Source organism: Choloepus didactylus, chromosome 2, assembly GCF_015220235.1.
Source record: "Choloepus didactylus isolate mChoDid1 chromosome 2, mChoDid1.pri, whole genome shotgun sequence".
Lineage (NCBI taxonomy): Eukaryota > Metazoa > Chordata > Mammalia > Pilosa > Megalonychidae > Choloepus > Choloepus didactylus.
In genome coordinates this window covers 134,694,538-134,718,348 of record NC_051308.1, presented here as the reverse complement: position 1 = coordinate 134,718,348, position 23,811 = coordinate 134,694,538, and the positions used below count along the sequence as shown (strand labels likewise).

The 23,811-nt window shown below is 36.2% G+C and overlaps 1 pseudogene; it reads right to left on the bottom strand.

Moving 5' to 3' along the window:
• LOC119513370 overlaps window positions 1-14,239 on the bottom strand; it is a 118,826-nt pseudogene extending 104,587 nt beyond the window's left edge.
• Window positions 14,240-23,811: the final 9,572 nt, after the last annotated feature.

Genomic DNA, 23,811 nt, shown 5'->3' with positions numbered 1-23,811 from the left:
GCATATACATTTTTTTTCTCTGTCAAAATTACTTTGGGATGTGTCTCTATTTCACACTATCTTATGCAAACCTACTAGGTCAAACTGCCTATTAAAAGCTCCATGTAATTATGGTATTTGAACAAACCGTATGAGTCAAATTATTTAGGAAGTATAGATCTTGCACCAATTAAACATCTCTTCCCTTGGTCTCACATGGAATTTGGAGTTTTAAAACACAGTTAGTATTGTCTTTTACTTTTGGCCCAATTTTCCTTAGTCCTAACAACATCTGCTTCATTCATATCTCTGTTTGAAGTCTGGACTCTTTTTCAGCTTTTTTGAGAGTTGCTATATGTGCTAATACTGACATTCATATCTGCTGAGTTCTAGCTCTGAGTTTCAAGTGTCACACAGATACCCAAAGTTCCAGAGGTCAATCGGGTTATACACAAAGGGATCAGCATCTCGGAATCTGGAGATAGCTATTATAATTCAGAAATAGATGTGACTGCTGTAAGAGCTTACAATTTAGGGACCATTACAACAAGTGTTCCCCTGATAAGCTGTTCTCTAAGGTTCAACTCCAAGTTTACACATTGTAGTTAGTCCATATTGGTGAGGCATTATAGTGTTTGCCTTTGTTTCTGGCATAGTTCACTCAAAATGCTGTCTACAAGTTCCATTCACCTCATTGCATGTCTCACAGCTTCACTCCTTCTCACAACTGCTCAATATTCCATTGTATGTACACATAAGAGTTCACCATTCTGTTCCTCAGTCAGTGTACCCGTAGGCCAAATGCACCCATTGCAAATCATGCATACTCTCTTCCTAAACACCAGTGTGCAAATTCCATTCATGTCCCTGCTCTCAGATCCTCCAAGTAAATGTCCCCTAATGAGGTTGCAGGATGTTATGGCACCCACATACTTAGCTTTGTGTGGAACCACCCCAATGTCCTCCAGAAAAGCTATACCATTCTGCTTCCTAACCAACAGCAAATAATGTACATACCTCTCTCCATGTTTTACCAGAACTTTTATCCTTGCTTATATTCTTCCATACAATTTTATAGAGCTATATTCACATACCATATAATTATCCACAGTGTACGATCAGTTGGTCAAGGTATCATCATACAGTTGTGCATTTATTACCACAGTCAGTACTTGAACATATTGATTACTATGAAAAAAAGTTTTTTTTTAAATGAATAATTAAAAAAAAGATAACAAAAACAAAAATAAAATATCATACAATACAATATAATAGTAGGGTCAGACAACAACACCACTGCAAAGAATCCTATATCCCTCCCTTAGATCCCCCTCTCATACACATTTAGCTTTGGTATATTGCCTTTGTTACATTTAATGGAAGCATATTACAATGTTACTGTTGAGCATAGACTCCAGTTTGCTTTGATTATATTTTTTCCCCAATACCGCCTCCTTTCCAACATTCTGCATGGTTGACATTCATTTCTTCTCCCATATGCAAGAACAGTTTTACATTTGTACATTTAGTCACAATCATTGACCATTCCTGCGGTCACGGTTGACTCTTCTGGGGGGGGGTGGCGGCCGGTTGCTAAATCCTAGGCTCTCAGGATTGCTTGGAGGCTACCGGCGGCGGAGGCTCTTTCCCGGAGGTGAGGGCGAGGAGGGGGACTGGGCCCGGTCCCCGGCGGTGGCGTGCAAGGTGTGGAGGGCAGCGAGAAGAAACAGGTGGGACACGTTTCTTTGAGGGTGAGGAAGCCAAGAGAGTTTATTAGGGGAGAGTACAAGCTTATATCGGGTGGTTTAGAGGGCGGGGTAGCTGTAGGGGTTAAAGGCTTGGATTGGTTCTGAGAGGGCACGGAGGTTGTTTGAAAAGGGGCGGGAGTTGCTCCGGTAACGAAGAGGGTGGAGGGTGCGGGTAAGGCACGGGGGGGGGGGTGTTTTCTCCGGCAAGCCCTCCCCAACGGTTGTACTTTGGGGTGAGGAAATGGGGCCTGCATTCGGCTCCACTTTCTCAGGCCCGGGGGGCCGTGGAGGGTGCTACCACCCGTGCCCCACTACCTTTCCTAGGGGCTGATCAGTTCCCCTGGCCCAGGCCCGCCAAGTCGGAACTCGATAACAGTGTCCCGCACATTCCAGTTTTTGCTGAGTTAAACAGTCCCAGACTTTATCTTCTATCTTTACCTCAGGTGTTATTCATGCCCATAGTGCACCTCTTTCAGCTTTACTCATGGACGTCTTTGTTCAGTGTGGTTACAATATTGTGCTACCATCACAAAGTACTATGCTATCTATTTCTGGATCTATACAGTTAATCCTGCTGAACATTCTTTCTATCTCCTGATAGCTTGTGTTATCAACCTTTAACTCTTGAAGTCTGCTCATTAATATTAGTTCATATTAGTGAGACCATGCAGTATTTGTCCTTTTGTTTCTGGCTAACTTTGCTCCACATAATGTCCTCAAGGTTCATCCACGTTATTATATGTTCCGTGGCTTTGTTCTGTATTGCAGCTGCATAATATTCCATTGTGTGTATGTACCACAGTATGTTTATCCACTCCACATTGATGGACATTTAGGCTGTTTCCATCTCTTGGCTATCATGAATAACACCACGATAAACATCGGTTTACAAATGTCTGTTTGTGTCTTAACTTTCAATTCCTCTGAGTATATACCTAATAATGGAAGGGCTGGGTCATATGACAAATCTATACTTAGCTCCCTGAGGAACTGCCACTCTCTTCCAGAGTGGTTGCACCATTCTACATTCTCACCAACAATGAATAAGTGTGCCTCTTTCTCCACATCCTCTCCAGTACATGTAATTTTTTGTTTTTTGGATAATGGCCATTCTGGTAGGTATGAGATGATAGCTCATTGTGGTTTTGATTTGCATTTCCCTAATAGTCAGTGAAGTTGAGCGTTTTTTCATATGTTTTTGAGCCATTTGTATTTCCTCTTCAGAAAAATGTCTGTTCATGTCTTTTGCCCATTTTTTAATTGAGTTATTTGTCATTTGGTTGTTGAGTTGTAGGATTGCTTTATATATTTGGGATATTAAACCCTTATCTGATATGTGGTTTCCAAATATTGTCTCCCAATTTTTTACCTTTCTGACAAAGTCCTTTGATGTACAAAAGTGTTTAATTTTGAGGAGATCCCATTTGTCTATTTGTTCTTTGGTCGCTCGTGCTTTGGGTGTAGGGTCTAGGAAACCACCTCCTATCACAAGATCTTTAAGAAATTGTTCTACATTTTCTTCTAAGAGTCTTATGGTCTTAGCACTAATGTTTAGGTCTTTGATCCATTTTCAGTTAATTTTTGTATAAGATGTGAGATAGGGGTCCTCTTTCATTCTTTTGGAAATGGATATCCAGTTCTCCAAGTACCATTTATTGAAGAGGCTGCTCTGTCCCAGTTGCTTTGGCTTGACAGCCTTATCAAAGATCAGTTGTCTGTAGATGCAAGAGTCTATTTCTGAACAGTCAATTCAATTCCATTCGTTGATATATCTATCCTTATGCCAGTACCATGCTGTTTTGAACACTGTAGCTTTGTAATATGCTTCAAAGTCAGGTAGTGTGAGACGTCCCTCTTCGTTACTCTTTGTCAAGATATTTTGAGAGTTCTTTTTACAGTCTGGATGCAAATTCTTTGTTGGATGTGGTTTACACATATTTTCCTATAGTGTGTAGCTTGCCTTTCATTCTCTTAATAAGGTCTTTCATAGCACACATACTTTTAATTTTCATGATGTCCAGTTTACATTTTGTCTTTAATGGATTATGCTTTTGTTGTCATGTCTAACAACTTTTCACTTATCCCTAGTCCTGAAGATATTTTCTTGTTTTCTTCTAATTCCTGACATTTTAATCAACTACCTACCCCAATAAATATTTTCATGACGAAGTGAAAAACTGCTTGCAGTAAAATTTAATGTGCTCAAATTTAGCCATAAATAGAGATGTATGAAAGAATGTTAAGAAAAAATGCTGAAGTGTGATCCATTTAATTTGATCCTTTAATGATTTTCAAGAGATACAAGGAAATTTAGAATTAGTCTGAATGTGACTTTTTGTTGTATATGTTTCTTTGAGTAGAACATCATGCTCATATTAAGATTATATACTGATTCTATTTTAGATCTGTTTTAAGAGAATTTGGCCAAAGGCACAATACTCAGCTGCATATGCTATTAAAAGTATTACCTTGAGCCAAAATTTCATTTTCATTATAACTAATCAAACATTACACTTATCAGGTAATGTGGCTATAGTTCTAAGCATTCATGAGGAAGTCAACAGGTACCATGGAGACAGCAATGTGACAGCAATTTTGGAAGGAAATGCTTTCTTCAGGACTGGATGAGTCAGACACAGATTTATATGGCATAAAATTATGTGATTTCTTTAAATTGAAGAAATCTAAATATCTTCCTTCTGAAGCAGTGAATTGGAAATTAGATTTTTCTCTAACTCCTGAGAATATTAGTCTCTTAAGCAATGTAGACTCTCTGTTTTGGATGGCGTGCCAGTTTAAATGTATTATGTCCCCCAGAAAAAGCCATATTCTTTGATGCAATCTTGTGGGGCAGATGTTTTAGTGCTGATTAGATTGGAATTCTTTGAATGTTTCCAGGGAGATGTGACCCACCCAAATGTAGGTGATAACTCTGATGAGATAATTTCCCATTCAGCATGGGCCTTGATTACTGGAGCAGTAAATAAGCTCAAACAGATGGAACAAGCTTGCTACAGTCAAGAGAGACACTTTGAAGAACACACTGGAACTGATAGAGGAGCTTCAGCTTACAGAGACATTTTGGAGACGGCATTTGAAAACAGACTTTTGCTCCAGAGAAGGTAAGAGAGGACAAAGTCCCTAAGAGCAACTAAGACTGACATTTTTGAGGAACTGCAGCCTAGAGAAGAGCATCCTGGGAGAAAGCCATTTTGAAACCAGAACTCTGGAACAGATGCCAGTCATGTGCCTCCCCAGCTAACAGAGGTTTTCCGGACACCATTGGCCATCCTCCACTGAAGGTACCCTATTGTTAATGACTTACCTTGGACACTTTATGGCCTTAAGACTTAAGACTGTAACTTTGTAACCAAATAAACCCCCTTTATAAGAGCCAATCCATCTCTAGTGTTCTGCATTCTGGCAGCATTAGCAAACTAGAACAGATGGCTAGATAAACTAATGTGAGATCTGTTTAAATTAGTTCATGAATTATGCTTGGGTCCATAGTCTATGAATAGATACCCTGGAGTAATGGATGCTATTGTCTGACTTTGAATCGATCATCCTTTGGAAACATGATGCAAGCTAATTTATCCTCATGGAAATGCAATTGTACAAGGGACTGGAGAAAAAGTGTTCTCAGCTGTACTTGATAGTGAGGCACTGACATGACATAGTGACAAACATATTTGGAAGTAAAGACCTGCCAGTGCCTAAGCAGAAGTGTCCAAGGTTCTGAAATTGGGATCTCTTCTGGCTTCAGGCCGTAAACACTTAACATTTATTTGAAGGGTTCTCTTCCCTAGAACAATTGTATGATAGCAAAGCGATGGGATTGGCATCACATTTCAAATATGTTTGTTTCAACCAGAAAGAAAAGATCTGACCTTGTATTCAAAGTGGAAGAACTACTTACTATAGGAAGCCATCTGCTGGGAGGGTGGGAGAGCAAGTGCTGTAGGCTCAGAAGTACCTGAATCAAGTTTACTAGGAATAATTTAAAGCCAATTTTTAGTAAACTATCCTAAACTTTTTGCAACCTTAGGCAACCCTCATCCCACAATCCACCCACATTCTCACATAATCACAGCTAAGGAAGAAAAAGATTCAGTTACAACCACTCTGTGGAAATCTGACCATTGGTAGTATTGGACTAAATCCACTTGGAGAACCATAAATAATGGAGTTATGAGCCAGCCTTTTTATGTTAGGATCTTAAGAAATTTAAATTAAATAGTTTTGGAAATTTTGATGAGTAAATTCTCAGACACAATCCAAAACTTGTTTTGGATATCATAATCCCTAATCTGATTCTAATGTGGCAAAGAATGGCACACATGGAATCACTATGGCTTTTGAACCTTTTATTCACAGGCATTTGACTTCCCCAGCAATGGCTGGAAAATCCATAATTATCTTTGGACTGCCCATAACTTTTGTAAACAAATCTATTGTGGCTAGTATTAAAGTTTTAGTGAAGATGGCAAAAAGAAATCTGAATAGGCATATTTTGGGCTATTGTCAACATGCTTTGCTGATGGATTGAATCAAGGTTTGGTTATAGATTTGAAGCCAGAATAAGTAAGTGAAATGTGATACATTTTGTTGTAATGAGAAATAATGGGTAAGAAGCATTTTTAGAGTGGTATGGGATGGAGACTTCAAGAGATCACACTTTAAGCATTTTTAGTAGGTGACAAGTGGAAATTGCAAGTAGGCAGTTGTTAATATCAGGCTTGAACTCAGGAACAAGCTCTGCAATTGACTCCTTGAAGCCAGAGAGCCACATAAGTTGGTTAAAGGAAATTAATAAGATCATCCTATCTAACCAACAGCAAAGGAGGAGGAATAGAAGACAAATAAAAAGCCCAGGATGGCACTGATAGCTATTGTACTCCCCTTTAGAAAGGTCTACAAAGGTTTAACCAGGATAACATAGCATACTTTAATCTAAAGAAATTTTCAAGAAATAATTACCTTTAGGAAAGTCTTCAAAATTATAAAAGAAAAACACTGAATGTGCTGTCATGTTTCCTTAAAGGGAGGAAAGGAGTGAGAATAGTGTGGAACATGAAATTGTTGGCTATCCCTGCTATCCAAGAGAAGACTGAACTATGAATTGAGTTTGAGAGGTACTATGAGTAGCCACATCTAGATAGAAAATGTCCAGCTGAATGCAGAAATTGAAAATCATGAATGGGCACAATGACTGGGAGAGGTATGAGAAATGAGAGAGCAAGGGGAGACGGAGACTTCAGGATAGAATTGAGAGAGATAGAAACAACAGAGATAAAAGAAAAGGGGAATAATTTCCTAGACCCAAAAGAAGATAGAGGGGATCAAAGTTCTGACTCCAGGTAAGTGGAGTAAGCATACTCTACCCTGTCTCCTTATCCAAAAGAAGCAATAAAACATAATGAACAGCTACTTGAGAACTCTGAATAGTAGTAGTATAGGCAGTTCAGAGAAGACCAGAATTTTGGTTTTCTCCCTCTGATATCCCTTGACCAGATCTCAAAGTGTCCTGGAAACTGGAAGTGGGCATGAAGGCAGATGAAAGAGAGCTCCAAGAGAAGCCCTCTAATTCTACCTTGAGAAGTAGGAAAGGGAACATTTAATACTCAGAGCACAGAAATCCTGCTTTTTGTGTCTTTCTCCTTTTTCTGCCCTCTGTCTTCTCACTCCCCATCCCCTAAGAACTCCTGTGGTGGTAGCAGCAGTGGTAGCGACCACAGAACCCTGCAGAAGCCAAAACCGTGAGGGAGGAGAATCTTCTCTTACTATTAGAGCTGTGATACCAAAAGAGGGAGGTGAACTCTGTTAACTTTTTCTCTCTGCACTCTCACTTCTTGTCTCTGGATGCCAGTGGATTTGCAGTCACAGAAGAGTGGGATAACTAAAACTCCAGATTTCTCATCAGAGCACCAAAGTGGGGGGGGGGGGCTTAGAAAACTGGAAACTTCCAGGGAGATTGGGGAGAGGGAGAAATTTGGGGAACTCCTCCATGAAACTGTTTATGAGCTTCTGAGTTCATCTCTGAGGTTTGCATGCATAAATCTAAGGGCAATCAGAATATCAAAACTGAGAAATGAACTAACAGATAAACTTTCACCCAAGGTCCTCTATGTGGATAACACACATGCAGTACTGATCCAAACAGCATCTCAAAGGCTTTAATAACTGAACCACAACCAAGAGAGAATGAGTTGGAACTTGTCACCTGAGCCTAACCAAACCAATTGCCTCCTAAAACCAACAACTCATATTATCCATAGGATTTAATAAGACCCAGAACCTCATAACATGATACTCAAAATGTGCAGGATACAATTCAAAATTATCCAGTTTACAAAGACTCCTCCAAATCTCAATTTATATGGGAAAAGACAACCAACAGCTGCAAATGATGACATTGCATAGATATTGGAATTGTTTAATAAAGACCTTAAAACAGCTACCATAAAATGTTCCAATTAGCAATCACAAACACTTTTGAAAAGAATGGAAATATTGAAAGAGTCCATAAAGAAATAGAAGATATAAAGATAATCCAAATGGAAATTTTAGAACTGAAAAATATGACAATTGAAATTTAAAAACCCACTGGAAAGTGTGCAGCTGCTGTGGAAGATGGTTTGGCAGTTCCTCAGAAAGTTAAATATAGGATTACCATATGACCCGGTAGTCACATTTCTAGGTATATATTCCAAAGAATTGAAAGCTGGCACTTGAATGGATATTTGCGGACTAATATTCATAATAGCATTATTTACAATTGCCAAAAGATGGAAGCAACCCAAGTGTCCATCAATCTATGAATGGATAAACAAAATGTGTTAAATATACATAGTGGAACATTATTCAGCTGTATAAAGGAATGAAGTTCTGATACATGTGACAACATGGATGAACATTGAAGACAAGTTGAGTGAAATAAGCCAGACACAAAAGGACAAATATTGTATGATCTCACTGATATGAAATAATTGGAATAAGCAAAGTCATAGAATCAGAATATAGAATATAAGCTACCAGGGGGACAAAGAATTAATGCTTAAATTTTTCATAGATTTTATATAGAATGATAGAAAAGTTTTGGTAATGGATGGTGGTAATGAGAGCACAGTATTGTGAACATAATACACAGCACTGAATTATATGTTTGAATGTAGTTAAACTGGGAAATTTTATGTTGCGTATATGTTACTAGGATAAAATTAAAAAAAAAAACAAAAAACAAAAAACCCATGGGATGCTGCTACCCAAATAGTGAGCCCTAATGTAAACCATGGGCTATAGTTAATATACAGTTATGAAAATGTGCTTTCATCAATAGTTACATTATTTTTGTATGCATGATTCTTCTGTAAACCCACAACTTATCTAATAAAAAAAAAAAACCTCACTGGATGGGTTCTATAGCATAATGAGGTGACAGAGAAAAGAGAGAGTAAAAACGAAGTTAGATCAACAGAAATGATCCATACTAAACATGAGAGAGAAAAAAATATTTTAAAAAGTAAACAGAACTTCAAGGACTTGTGGGATAATAACAAAGATCTAACACTTGTGGTACTGAAATCCCCAAAGGATATAAATTTTGATGCTGGGAAAATATTTAGAGAGATAATAGCTGAAAACTTCCCAAATATGGCAAAACAAATGCATAAACCTACTGATTCTAGAACCCCAAACAGGATAAATCCCCCAAAAAAATCCATGTCCAGACATCATAACAAAACTACTTAAAACTACAGACAAAAGTAAAAATCTTCTAATAAGCTAGACAAAACAATGCATCACCTATAGGTCTCAATTACTCAAATGACGACATATTCCTCATGAGAAATCATGGAGGCCAGAAGGAAGAGACACTGTTTTTTAAGAGCTGAAAGAAAAGAGGCATTATTGCAGATTGCTGTATCCAGTGAAAATATATTTTAGGAATGATGGTGAAATAATGACATTCCCAAATGAGAGAAAATTAAGAGAATTCACAACCAGTAGAACTCCTCTAAAAGATTTGCTGAAAGAATTTCTTCAGACAGAAGGAAAATGAGAGCAGAAGGGGACTTGGAACATTGGGAATCAAGGAAAAGCAACAGAAATGGTAGGTATCTAGGTAAATATAATAGGGTATTCTCTTGATTTTTTTTTAAATAGGTTTAACTATTGAAGGCAAAACTTATGATGTCTGATGTTGTTCTCAATGTATGTAGAGACAATACATAAGAAAAGAACACAAGGAAGGAAGGAGGATAAAGGAATCTATTCAGTGGTAAGATTTCCACATTCTAAAATACTATTTAAATAGATTGTGAAAAGTTGTGTAAGTAGATAACAATCCCTGGAACAACTGCCCCCAAAATAAAAATCTACACAAATAGAATAGTAAAAAACAAAACAGATAAATTAAAATGAAATAATAATTCAAAAGACATCTTCTTTAGAAACAGAGAAGCAAACAACAGAGGAACAATAGACCTCTAGCAACAGTGACAAAGAAAATAGGAGTGAAGAAACCCATTACCAATATCAAGAACAAAAGAGATATTGCTACAGACACGAGACATTAAAAGGGTAATGCAGAATGCTATAAAAACTCTATGCACATAAATTTGACCACTTAGATGAAATAGACTAATTCCTCAGAAAACACAAACTACTAATTTTCACCCCAGAGGAAATAGCTAACATGAAGAATGCTATTTTAAAAATTGAATTCATATTTTAAAATATTCTGGAAAAAAATCTCTAGACCAGATGGTTTCACTGGCAAATTCTACTGCAAATCTAAAGAGGAAATAATACCAATTCTATACAGTATCTTCTAGAACACAGTTTTTTGAGGCTGGCATTCCATCAATACCAAAACCAGACAAAAAAAGATAATGACAGACCAAACTACAGACCAATATCCCTTATGAACACAGATACCAAAACCCTTAACAAAATATTTGTAAACAGAGTCTACAATGGAGGTTTCTTATGCAAGTGCAAGACAGTTTCAAAATTTGAAAATCAACAGTGCAATTCACCTATAACAGAGCTGAAACCTTTGTGACTTGGGGTTAGGGAAATAATTCTTCAATATGGCATTATAATCATAATCCATAAAAAAATTAGACTGATAAGTTCCTTCCTCAGGAAAAAATGAACCATTACAATTAACTTATTCCCTACTCTGTACAATGCCTTATTTACCAAGCATACAGAAAATGCAGATGAAATAAATGACTGTTACATGAATTTAGAAGCATTGATCAAAATATTTAACCCTAAATAATTTGCTCAAGATTTTGCAATGGGTTTTTAAAATCCAAACTAAAATACCAATACTTGGCTGATGAAATTTATTCTTAAGATGCTGACATAGGTATTGTATACAATCATATTTTTCAAAAACAATTAGACCTACAAAATCTCATTGTAGCTAAATGTAGAGGGATTTATATATGAAATGAATTAAATGATATGAATGAATAAATTGTATGAAATATATGTTGCTATCTAAATTTAAATTTATGTATATTGAGAGATAGGTATATAGATATTGATATATAGATGTAGATACAGATAGATGAGAGAGAGAAAAAAGAAAAGGGGGAAGGAGGATATGAGATACATACAATATACAATTTTCAAGGAAGCAAAAATCATCTGTTGTAAGAAATATGTTAGATGATTTAAGAAAATTTAAACAAAATGTATGGTTAATAATTTACTAATTGTGATGGTTCGGTTCACATGTCAACTTGTCTAGGTGATGGTGTCCAGGTGTCTGGTCAAGCAAGCACTGTCCTAACCATTACCAAGGACATTTGTAACTGGTTAATGAACCAAAAGGCTGGTTTATTAACTCATCAGTCAGTTGACTACATCTGTGACTGATTACATCAACAAAGGGCCTGTCTTCCACAATGAGAAAATTCTATCAGCTGGATTTAATCCAATCAGTTGAAGAATTTTAAGAGAGAAAAGAGAGAACTTTTACTTCTTCTTTGGCTAGCCAGCATCTCCTAGGGAGTTCATCAGACACCTTCATCAGAGTTGCCAGTTCGCTGCCTGCCCTATGAAATTTGGACTCGTGCATCCCCACAGTTGTGTAAGACACTTTTATAAAATCCCTTATTTACAGATATCTTCTGTTGGTTCTGTTTCCCTAGAGAACCCTAGCTAATACACTAATATTTTAAAGAACGCAGAATAGATAAGAGATTCTAAAATGGTGCTCTACTCTTTTGATATTTTCTAAGGAATACATAATTTCATTGTTTTGTCAGTTCTTTTAAAGTTCAGAGGTTAATGTGTTCCTAGCATTAACCATGCTATTTTTTTTAACATGTCTATGCTTCCAATATTCCAGATATTTTACTTCAGTATTTTAACTTCAGTCCACTGGAATACACTGATGGGGATCCAACCATGCTATTAAATTAACAAAACACTTAATTGTAGCTATAACTCCCCTATAGTTTTAATAGATTTGTGGAGAGCATAAATATAAAACAAGAACCACCAGAGGTCAATATCTGAAATTGTTGCTTCAACACAAGAATAAAAATCAGTATATTTCAAAGGTTTTAAAAGGATCTACAGAAAGCTAATTTTACTAAATTTGCAGAATTAAAAAGATACAATTGCTCCTAATCTGGGAATTGGAATATTTGTAAACTGTTGATTATTTAATATAATTAGTGGTAAATCTAAAGCAAGAGAAGAGGATGGCTATCCTATTCATATACATATGCAATCACATTTTGTGCCTGATTTCCGGTGTATCAGAGTAGTCCATTAGGTAAGCTGGAGGTTTGGAAGAATTCCTAGTAACAGGAAACAATTTGCTTGAGGAGTCACTATCTATAAATTACTCCCCAGTTTTTCTAGAATTCCATTTTAACCTTAGTCACAGGAATTTTCCCAAGAATATGACCATCAATATCACTACAGCAATTTGAATTTTTCTTCCTGATTATTGCAATTAGCAAACAAAATAACATGCTGTTCATAATCATTCTTCCTCGATTAAAAAAAAAAACATATTATCAAAAAATTACCTAAAGATAGAACTGTCCTAATTTTTCTTTTACATCGGTTTATTCCATGAAGGAGAACCATATGCAAACTCAAAAGAAACAAAATATTTAAAGAGAGAAAAAGAAGGAATTTGTTTATAGTAACATTTTGGATTGGAGATCCCCAAATCCTCTTCCTATAAGACATAAGCAAATATTTTCAAGTTATTATTTCAAACGAATGAAAGAGACTGAAAGACAATAGGAGAATCATTTGAGAATAGAAATGAACCAAGAGCGCCAGTCCAGGAAGGTAAGTGAATGGGGGAGTTGCCAAAATACCCTGATAGCATTGGTGTTCTGTGTCTCCTTGCATAGAGACTCTGCACAGAGGGCTAGAGAGGAGGGACAATGGGCTAATCCCTGGGCTTGCATTAGGTGGAGAGCCCAAAGAGAAACCCATCTTCATAAAACTGGGAGTAAGGAAAAGCTGCACTTGAGGAAAATTGTGGATTTAAAGAATAAATAGATGTTCTGTGGGCTTTCGGTAGTGAATTAAAAGAACATCTCCTCCTTACTCCTTTGTATTTCAAAGACATTAGCCACTTTCGTGTGTGTGGTTTGTTTTGTTTTGTTTTGTTTTTTTCCACTTGCGACGTCAACTGTATTTGTGGGGGGTTGGGGAAACAGTGGAGTGAGAAATACAAATCTGGGGAGACAGACTGGGTGATGCAGGTGCCAGAATACCTTAGAATTGTCACTCTCATCCTCACCATCCACAGCTGCCTACTTCTTCCTAATCCTTCTCCAGGGCTGCTAAGTCTTCTCAGGCTCAGAGAACTACTCCTCCTCCAAGCCCTTGCCCACATATCCATGCATAAAGGCCTGCTTGGAGTACATCAAATCAAACTTGTGGTGGAGGCAGGCCCAGGATGCAGTGATGGCTGTGGTGTTGCTTAGCATGCAAACTGCCTGCTTTGCCTCAGTCAGGTCTCCCCCACACCACTGTGGAGAGCTAGTGTTGATGCCAACCTTGAAACCCATGGGATACCAGTCCACAAACTGGACAGTACACTTGGTCTTGATCATGGAGGTGGCAGCATTCACATCCTTGGGCACACCTTCTCCACAATAGCATGCAGCAGGCCAAGTTTGTGTCATGACAAGGGTCACAACTTACTATCTGGTTGGAGGGTTCAACAAAGGCATTGGTGATCTCTGCCATTGGGAGCTGCTCATGGTAGGCCATCTTGGCTGAGACTATGGGCAAGTAGGCTACCAGGGGAAAGTGGATACAGGGTAGGGCACCAGGATTTCCCTTTCAAAGCTCAGGGAAGCAGTGATGGAAGACATAATGTGGCCAATAAGCTCATTGAGCCTGGTGCAGTTAGGGCACCCAATGTCCAGATCACAGCAATAGTCACCACAGACAGCCTTGCTGTCTACCATGAAGGCACAGCACAAGTGCTCCAGGTTGGTGTAGGTGGTCAACATTTGAGTTTTGCAGTTTTGGTAATGGGTGATAGTGATGGCAGCACAATATTGTGAATGTAATAAACAGCACAGAATTATATATTTGAATGTGGTTAAAAGGGGGAATTTTAGGTGGTATATATGGTACTAGAATTTAAAAAAACAAACCATAGGACTGTACAGCACCTACAGTGAATATCTAATATAAACCATGCATTATAGTTAATATTGCAATTATAAAGTCTTCTTTCATCAATTATAATAAATGTACCACATTACTGCAAGGTGTTACTAAAAGGATTATATATGGGAGCTCTGTATTTTATGCATAATATTTTTGTAAGCCTACAACTTCTGTAATAAAAATAAATTTTAAAAGATACTGAGTTTGGGGTTCCTTTACCACCATGGACAGTTGTATTACTGTATAGGCTTGCAAAATATGTTCTACCAGTGTCCAGAGTACAATTACAAAACAATAACTTCTGTGGAGAAACACATAAGCAGGGAAAAAACATGCTTATACAGACATATCAGCCACACATAGAAGACACATTTTTCTTTTTTTCTTTTTTTGTTTTGCCCCGTTTTATTTTCATTTTTATTTTTTTGTACACAGGCTTGCATTTTTAGTTCCTTTCTCTTGTGGTTTTTATGTTGAATGCTAGTCTGACAGCCCCAGGGTCAATCCCAGCTCATCATACACATTTTAATGACTTGGGATGGAAACACCTGGCATTTGTTTTTGGTTGTAACTGGCAGATTATATAACCTATTAATAATGTAATTGGTTACCTTAATAACAGCCAGGATGCTTTGCAACTAATGTTAAAATGCAATTGTAAGGTGCATATAAGTAGCAAATGTGGTAGGTAGCAGTGAGTTGTAATAATTTTTATAAAGAAAAAGGAAATAAAAATGGAAAAGTGAGGTAAAAATGGTTTAATTAATAATTCAGGGTTAAATCTCTCTTCTCACTGGACATAAATCAACCTTTGCATTAATCCAATAATTACAATGTTTTCTTTTTGGTTTTCATTCTTAGTATAAAATAATGTCTATTTTTGATTAATTCATAAAAATTAGCAGGAAAAAGAAAGGCTTATGTAAATTGAAAGTCTTAAGCTTTTAATATTAAACACCTTTTTTATACCCTGACCATGTCTTATAACTGCTGTATTAAAAGCAGGGTTGACATTTGTGCATCATTTTTCCTTGCATAGAAATATTCATGTTCAGAAAATCTTTTTGTCCCAATTGAGACTTTTTCAATTATTGACTCCATATATCACCTTATATTTGCTATGGATTATTGCTGGTAAACTAAAAATAAATTAATTAATTCATTTAATTAATTAATTAAATAAGTAGGTAGCAAGAGATTTGTGCTTTATAGACTGAGTTCCACATTGAGTTAGCACTATCACCTCTTTGGGTCATCACCTTTTTTGTGGTGATTGGCATATCTGATCTGACATTTCTCAGCCTTCTTTGCGATTGGCTGCATGTCTCTGTTAGCCCTCCCAAAGGCACAGCCTTGGACCCTGTGCTTTGTCCAACAGCTGTGCTTCTCAGAAGTAGCTAAGCATTTTCAAGAGGAAAGGACAGAAAGGTTAGAAAAAAATGTCAGTCATCTCTAGTTGTATTGCATTCCCCACTGCCCTGAAGAGGAAGACAGAATACCATTTAGGTGACTTCTGTGTAAAAGCTGTTATGTTCATTTATGTCCAAATGGAATTCTATTGTTTGGCCTAGTCTGATTAAAATAATTTGTGGAACCACAGGACTATTTTCAATAATTCAAAGTATATATTAAGTGACTAGATTAATAAAAATGAATATATGTATGAAAATGAAAAAAATCTTTTAGAACCTAATCACATATAGTTCCTAAAATATTTCAATGGATACACATATACTTTTATTAAACTATTACAAAACAATGGTTTACTTTATAAATTGGACTCTATCACTTATAAAGGAATATTTAGTATTAAAGCCCTAAAGCAAACAATCTTTCCCCAGTCATGTAAAAAGCTTTCTATTTTTAACATGTATTAGGAATTTGAAAGGGCTTGTCTCCCTATACAAAGATTGCCTGGAAATGTAAGCTCAACAGCTAATAAATAAGATTTACACTAATTAGTTAGGAATAGATGCATACCTTTCTGAATTGTTTCATACACTTTTCTCTTAGAAATTTGAGGTAAGCATTGAACTAAAACTTATTTCTACTTTTACTAATTTTTATAATTAGTATTTATATTTTTTAACTATTAAAACATTCAAAGTAAGGGAAAGTGGAAATTTATTTAACACATGAAATAAAAATCTATGAATATGCAATATTTATGCTATAGCCAAATGTATACTTTTGTCAAAATCTGTATGTACCTGTATTTTCTTGCCTGAAAAGAATCTGTACCCACACAAATTAATTGTAATCATAAATAGCATTAAAATTATCATGTTGAAATGTATTATAAATGTTTTGGTCTTTTATTAAATAAAATTTGTAAAAGACTCAAATAATTGTGCTTCTTTGTATATAAGGATTTCAAAAGTAAAAAATCTGCTGAGAAAATGTTTACTTTTAACACATGCAACTTTGAGAAAATAAATTACTTCACTATTAGAGGGAGGAGAGGAGTAAAAGCCATGATCACTTTGTTAGGGAGCTGATCTAAAATGCATCAGCTGTCACCTGTGCAGTCCCCGTTTGACAGTTCAAAACCTCCTCGTCTTCTGAGAATGGCATTGCTGCGCTCTAAGTAAACCATGACTGTATGCAAACTGTCAAAGAGAGCCTGACATATCATTAGTACTGACCTCCATGATGACAATCACAACATGAAACCAAACAGCACAGCTAATTTTCATTAGAGTTCAAATTAATCTCTAAATCTTTCCATCCAGCACTGTGCAAAGCAAGTCCCAGAAAGAAAGCATTTGATGAACTGTGTGATAAACTGACAAAATCCTAATGCTTAGAAATTCACGTAAAAAGTCTGCTCTCTAAAAGCCTCAATATGCTTCATTTTATAACTCAGGCAAAATGCAGCCTTTGCGACCAGTGGTGGAGTTGAATTAGTTTGTGGTTACTCACAGCAAGGATTACAAGCCGCCCAATCTCAGCAGCACTGCTGCTTTAATTCTCTTCCAGCTCGGATGCTTCAGACAACTAACAACTGCAGCAAGTGGCACACAGGTATGGCATGGCTTGCCAAGCCCTCCAATGTTTTCTTTGACCAGCTGCTCCCTGACCTCACGAACAGGGAGCATATGATGAAATGCGCACCGTATGATTTGCAGTACGAGAAACCCAGCAATTGCACAGGACTAGCAAGTGTCATGTTGAAATGCTGTGCCATGATGCAAATGAACCAATTTTATGACTTCTGCTCTTTGCGTTTCAAGAAGTCAGAGCTAGGTCATTTGGTGCAATCCTCTTCCCACTCCATGACTGTTACATTCACACAGAACCTCCCCCTTCACCCTTGTGAGAATCAAACCGATGACCTTTGTTCCTGACCAAACCTATTTACTGAAGCCATAAACACATACAGCATTGAATTATTATGTTGTAATACAGTGTGTGTGATCCCCTGAATATCAGTTTAAATCAATCTGTGGGAAAATACATTTAAGGATTAAAGGTTTGGTTTTAAATATTTAAAGCACTTCTGTCTGTATCTTAATATGTGAATTGATTTTTTTGCAGAACAAGCCAAATTTTCCTAGTGATTATATTGGGCACCTTTGGAAGAACATTAAGTCTTTGAGGTAGTCATGGACCCATTGCTCAAATTACTAGCTTCAATGCACAAACAGAGGCACATTTTTTAGTTCTGGGTATGGGAAGCAGAAGATATACAAGGTTTACTGGAAAGCATCCTAAAGCACTGAGGAATAACTGAGAAACTGAAGGATGACAGTGGCCAAGCAATTTGGGAATTCAGCGATCAGATATGGAATAGCTCATTTTGTGCAAAGGCCCTGGACAGCTGGTGAAGGAAAGTGGCAGAGCTACAAATGGTGACAGGCTCTGGGGACAGTGACTACATTAGCAACGCTAATGTATACACAGTGATTCATTTTTCCCCTTTCAGCCATCCTCACATAAATAGCGACAGCATCAGCAATACTAACTAAGCCCAGATTTGAAACATCAATGATATATTTTTAATTTTCTCAACACTGGGGCATTTGTCATAACTTAATGGAACCTGCATGGCATGGTAGAAAAACCTCAGGGCTTTGAAATCAAATAGACCGTGTTTTAAATCCTGTTTCTGACCCTTTCTGGTTTTGTGACCTTGAAATGGTTACTTGAACTCTTTTAGTCTCAGTTTTTCCTCTGTAAAACAGTGATAATAACACCCAAATTACCTAAGGATTAGGAATAATATATATGATAATGGAGGGAAGGTATCACTGGCATATCAAGTGCTAATTATAAACTTGGATTGGCAAGTCTAGGTTGCCTGAGAGTATTATATTGAGATAAAATGATACTAAGTTGATAAGACTGTTTTGACCTTAATTTTATGGTTTGAATGCTTAGGTTTTCTCAAAGCATGGTTATCTCAATCAAAAATATTTCAAACCCTTTATCCAGTCGATTTTATTTTTCTCTTAAAACTGGGGATGATTAGGTAATGGCAGATGCCTACCACAAGGGGGAGTGCAAGATTCCTTCATCTCCTTATTCTTTCCTTAGGATGAGCTACATCAAAGAACTGTACAAGGCCCAGGTGCTAGTTCTGAGTTTGTTCTATCTCTTTATACCTTAGGACTCTCCTGCTCTCCCATTGGAGCCTCTTCTGGAATTCATCACTCCAGAGCTCTAATCTCCCAGATAATTAATTCAAAATAAGGGCCTATTCAGATTTAAAGGGGTACATCTCTGAAAAAGCCTATGATGCAGTAGTTTCAACTATTCCTATCATAAAAATTGAGGAGGAAAAAAACACTTCTTTAAAAACTTTATTTCATTTTCTTTACTCTTCTTTGGTCTGGTCTTTACCTGCCCCCCATTCTCCCCCTCTCTGGAATGATGATTTTTTGAGGGTTGTGATCTGAAAATAGGCTCAGTGAGAAAGTGGCTAAGTAAATTCCTCTGCCTATTTAGGTGCTAGAGCTTCCTCTGCCTAATTACAGTGAGAGGAGTCAGTCTGGTACAAAAAGATTGCATTGAATTTTGAAAATAGAATTTAGACAAGTATAGGAGGTGCTTGTATTAGTATAAGCTAATTGTAACCTAGCCCTACAGGAGATTGATTGTTGAGTATTGGGCTTTCAGAATCCTAGGTTCCATCATATATATATACACACATATACATATATATATATATACACACACACACACATATACATATACATATATGTGTATATATATATTCTTCTGTACATTAATTTCTACAGGCAGCTGTAATACTACTCAGAGCATGGGTTCAAATTATGGATCTTTCATTTGCTAAGTGGGTATGTTATTCAATCTCTCTATGCTTGTTTCTTGATCTATAAAATTGAGTTTATAAAAATGCATTTTTCATATGGTTTTTAATTTACTTATCCATCAAATATTCATTGAGCTCCTGCTACTTGCTGGACATTATTCTAGACTCTAGAATACAATGCTGAACAACAAAGACCCAGTCTGCACAAACTATATTCTAGTGGAGGACACTGATAAATAAATTGATATATATCAGGTAATGTGCTATTGAGAAAAGCAATAAAAGGTGAAGGGTTTTGTCAATAAAGTCATCTCTGAAGTAGCAAATCATGCAAACATTTGGGAAAATTTTGTTTCAGGCAAAGGAAAAATGTACAAAGTCCTAGAGATGGTTGGACATGTTTAAGGATCTGCAGAGATACCAGCATAGTTCAATTTATGTGAGCAAGGAGTATGATAAAAGATGTGGTCAGACAGGGTCAGGAGTCAGACAATGCAGTGTCTCTTTCCATTGAAGAGCCTCAGCTTTTATTCTTAGTACAGTAAGAAGGTACGTCTCCTTGTGCAAAAGTGACATGACCTGACTTCCATCTTGACCAACATGTGGACAATGGAACTGTAAGGTCAAGAGTGGAGGCAGGGAAATATTGAAAGGCATAAGAGTGGTCCAGCCAATGATATTGTTTTGGACTATAGCAGAAATGTAGATGTGATGGGAAAGAAAATTAGAAATATATTTGGAAGATAGAGCTGCCTGCATTTCTCATGAATGGATTATGTGTAAGATGTAAAAGAAATGTGAATCTGACTTTTTTGCCTTGAAGAAAATGGCACTGCTGGGAGGGAAGTAAAATAAGAGTTCTGTTTGAGACGCTTGCTGGGCAACAAAGTAGAGACTAAGAATATTTTGATAATTATTAAAGAGTGGGAACTATCTTTTACACAGAATAAGAACTCAAGAATTATAGCTATTATTTCTACTAATATTCCTACATTATCTTCTGGCATAATATTGACAGAGAAGGAGAATATGTGCACAGATGAAGAATAACAGTGCTTCATGGAGACAAAAGGGACCAAAGAGTACGAAGAGCTGAAATAGTTCTGGACAAAAAACTTGTGGAAGTAGCAGCATCTGGTATTTGCAGACAACATTTATTAAGAGGGCTGGATGAATGGAATTTGAGGATTCAGGGTTTCCCTGTTCAATCAGTTCTTTACAGGTCTTATCTATCACTGGCAACAAAATTAAAATTAATAAAAGCTATCTTTATTTTTAAGTAGCTACTCAGAGCAATATACACACCTTGAAAACATTTTCTACTTTACAGTCCACCTACAGTTTTTTGTCAGTGTAGAATCAAAACTACTTTTATCTTTAGGCCTTGTAGAATACATTTTTGTAACTCACCTGGAATCCTTCTAATCTCATCTGTGGTGCTTAGAAATTTGAACAACTTTGTGTCAAAAATCTTTGCAGAGAGTTTCATTTAGCCTTTTAAATTATCTTTAGCAAGAGAGGCTAAAATGCTTTCAACATAAGTGGGGATATAAGATATTAAAATCTATTTTAAATTTATATTACATTTCTAACACAGAGAAAGTCCTAGAGAATAGTCAACTAGCTTTATCAAATATTAGCATTTTCCATAATTGCTTCAGACATTTTTAAGGGATAAAGCATTATAGATGCAATTGAAATCTCTTATTTCCCTTTCTCAGATCTCATTCTTCTTCCCCCTTTTCCAAAGAGAAGAACTAGCCTTGATCTTGGTATTTATTTTTCCCTGAATATTTCTTACTTTTAGAATATAAGTATGTATTTAAAGACAATATTCAGTATTGTTTGCAAGCTTTTAACTTTAAAGAGTAACAGTCTGCAACTTACTCATTTTTCCTAAACCTTGTATTTGTAAAAATTATCCAAGTGTATGAATGTATATTTCAACATTTCTCATTTTTAAAATATGCTATAATGCATTATTGTAATATATTAATTCATTCTCCAGTTTCTAAACTTTTTAAGTTTTTCCAGTTTTTCAATATTGAAAATGGTGTTGCAAAGAACTTTTTCTTACATGGTCTTCTTGTATACAAATTCAATATTTTCTCTTGGGCAGAGAACAACCCTAGTTTAACACAATTGGATTTTGGGTGTGCCCATATGGTGATAACCTCAGATTTCTGAGCAGCTGGTGGGATAGAAATAGCCCAATTCATTCACCTTTGTGGGTTTTCAAATAATATCATTCTTTACATTTTACTTCACTGCTATCTTTTGAAAGATCTGTATTCATGTTTTGCCCTCAAATGGCAGCTAAGAAGTTAGATTTCATGAAGGTTCCTACCATTCTCAAAACTGATAAGAATGACTCACTTTGCCTAAATGGTACAAACAATTCTGTTTATGCTGCATATACTGGTTTCCTTCTGGGGCTCTAGAATTTTGTATGTGTGGAGAAGAGGCTGCCTACATGACTGGCCCCAATAAAAACCCTGGCACTGAGTCTCAAATGAGCTTTGCTGATAGTCAACACTTTGCAGATGTTGTCATAAGTAGTTCAGAGAATTTAGCATTTCCCCTGTGACTTCATTGAGAGAGCACTCTGAAAGCTTGCACCTGGCTTCCCCAATACTTTACACCATGTGCAGTTACTCTTCACTGATTTTGCTCTGTATCCTTTCACTCAAATGCATTATGTCTGTGAGTGTGACTGTATATTAAGTCCTGTGAGTCTTCCTAGCAGATCCTTGAATCTAGAGGTAGTCTTGTGGATCCCCAAACACAATGGAAGATGCCGATATATATCAAAAAAAAAAAAAAGTTAAAATTTATCTTATTGTAAACAGAGTATCAGACTGCCCATTTTTTCCATTCCCACCAAAATTTATTTTAACTCATTTTTGTTTTTGCCAATCTGGTAGGTATAAAGTGGCATTTAAATGATATTTACATTCAATATGTACGCTTTTGATTATTAGGGAAATTGAGGTTATTCTTATTTATTAGCCACTCATCTTATTAGGTTTACTCTATAGAATTGCCTATTTTCTATTGGATTATCTTTCCCTTGTTGATTTGACTTTTCTTTTTGATTTTTTCATGGAACCCATAGGTGCTATTTTAACTTAGGCAAACGTATGCCTTTTTTTATTCTTGTTTAAAAAAAACTTTCCTACCCTGAAGTTATAAAGGTATCTAAATGTCTTTTTTTGGGGGGAGTGGGGGGATTTCACAATATCATTTGTAAGCTAAATAATTTTTATTTTTCTGTATAGTGTGATGCAGAGATCTAATTTTATCTTGGCAAAGGCCACTCAATTTTTGCATTAAATCTTTGAATAGACCATTCTTTGCACAGTTATTGCTAATTCCACTTTTATAGTTTAATAAATAAGCAGTGTTATGTTTCTATGATTTCTTTTTTCTTCATTGCTCCATTTATCTACTTCTGCACCAAAACCACTGTCATAAATACTATAATTATATAACAAATGTTGATTTTTTTTTTTTTTTTTTGGTAGAATAAGTTCTTCTCTTTAAATCATCTTATCTATTATGTGTCCCTTGTCCACGGTCAAAACTGGTGGGTAATCATTATCATAATTTTAAAAATAAAGCACCAAGAAAAGAAGCTTTTTACATATAGTGAATTGATATTATTGAAAATAAGACTTACAAACAAGAAAAAATGAAAATCTTGAAAACAAATATAGAAATTTAACAAATCAAATAATGAGGGCTCAAATGTTGAACAAGGTGTATTTTAGCTCCTTAGGCTGATTAAAGCTGACATCATGAAATGTTTCAGCTTGAACAATGAGAATTTATTAGCTTACTGTTTTGAGGCTGAGAAAATATTCAAATCAAGACATCATCAAGGTGATGCTTTTCTTCCTGAAGACTGGCTACCAGTAATCCTTGGCTCCTCTGCCATAATATAAGGCACACAGTGGCATCTGCTGGTCTTGCCCTTCTCTTCCAGGTTTTTCTTGCTTCTGTGGTGGTCACTCTATCCATATTCATTCAGTTTATAAAGGACTCCGGTAATAGGATTAAGACCCATCCTAAATGAGGTGGCTCACACCTAACTGAACTAGCCTCATCAAAAAGGTTCTACTCACAATTCAGTTA